Raw genomic sequence first — 1,163 nt, 5'->3', positions numbered from 1 at the left:
CATGAAGCCCTGGGTTTGATTCCTCAGCACCACAAAAACAGAAAAAGCCGGAAGTGGTGCTATGGCTCAAGTGGTAGAGTACTTACTTTGAGCAAAAAGGAAGCCTGGGACAGTGCTCAGGCCATGAGTCCAAGCCCCAGAACTGGCAAAAATAAAACAAAACAAAAAAGAACAAAAGAAAAGTTTATTGCCAGCAAAGGGACCAGCAAGACCCCCTGCTCACCAGGGAGAAGTGAGAAGTGCCATCTATTACCTGGGGTGACATATATAACCTATGAGGTCTTATCGGTGGGGACATCAGTGTGGACGTGGGGACTAGGGGCTTCATCATGGCAAGCTAGGACTTATGGCTGCTGCCCAAATGGTAGATAAGGGATCCTGCAACTGCCCAGGCCTGGAAGTCACTCTAAGGGGATCTTGTTGCCTTGTATGGTTGCAATTGTCCTAAATGAATGCCATCTCAAGGTAAAGGGGGGTGGAGGCTGATTATTTACTGTCCTTACTAGATAGGCCTAGTGTTGCTTAGGAAAGGAGCATGCTAGCTATGGGAGAAGAGGCTAATGGGAGCTAGGGTTACAAAAGAATGAGGAAATAAGGGTGGGACAGTAAATCTTTGGTATCACAACCTTACAGGAAACAGAAAGGAGGGAGACTCACCAATAAGAAAGCCATCCAAATTTCAATATTTAACCCAAGGCCAGGCTCTGTAAAAAGATGGTCGACTTGGGTTAAACTGTCTTCTTTCCCATGGTATGTCTTTGCCACATGCTCTCTTTCTCTGTCATATTTCTCTTGTTTTTTGTTTGTTTGTTTTGTTTTGTTTTGCCAGTCCTGAGGCTTGAACTCATCAGGGCCTGGGCACTGTCCCTAAGCTTCTTTTGCTTAAAACTAGCACTCTACCACTTGAGCCACAGCAGCACTTTCGACTTTCCTTGTTTATGTGGTGCTGAGGAATTGAACCCAGGGTTTCATGCATGCTAGACAAACATTTTACCACTAAGCCACCTTCCCAGCCCAGGGCTGTTTTTTTAAAGGCAAAAATCACACAGGTGGTCAGGCAAGCTGGGCAAAGCAAGCAAGCAGACATACAGAAGCAGAATTGGCCGTTAGTGATTACAAATAGCAATGACAATTTCCATAAACTCTGGTAAACAAAGCAAGTA

This window comes from Perognathus longimembris, chromosome 10 (assembly GCF_023159225.1).
Source record: "Perognathus longimembris pacificus isolate PPM17 chromosome 10, ASM2315922v1, whole genome shotgun sequence".
In the NCBI taxonomy this organism is placed as follows: Eukaryota; Metazoa; Chordata; class Mammalia; order Rodentia; family Heteromyidae; genus Perognathus; species Perognathus longimembris.
Note: the sequence above shows the minus strand (reverse complement) of the source record.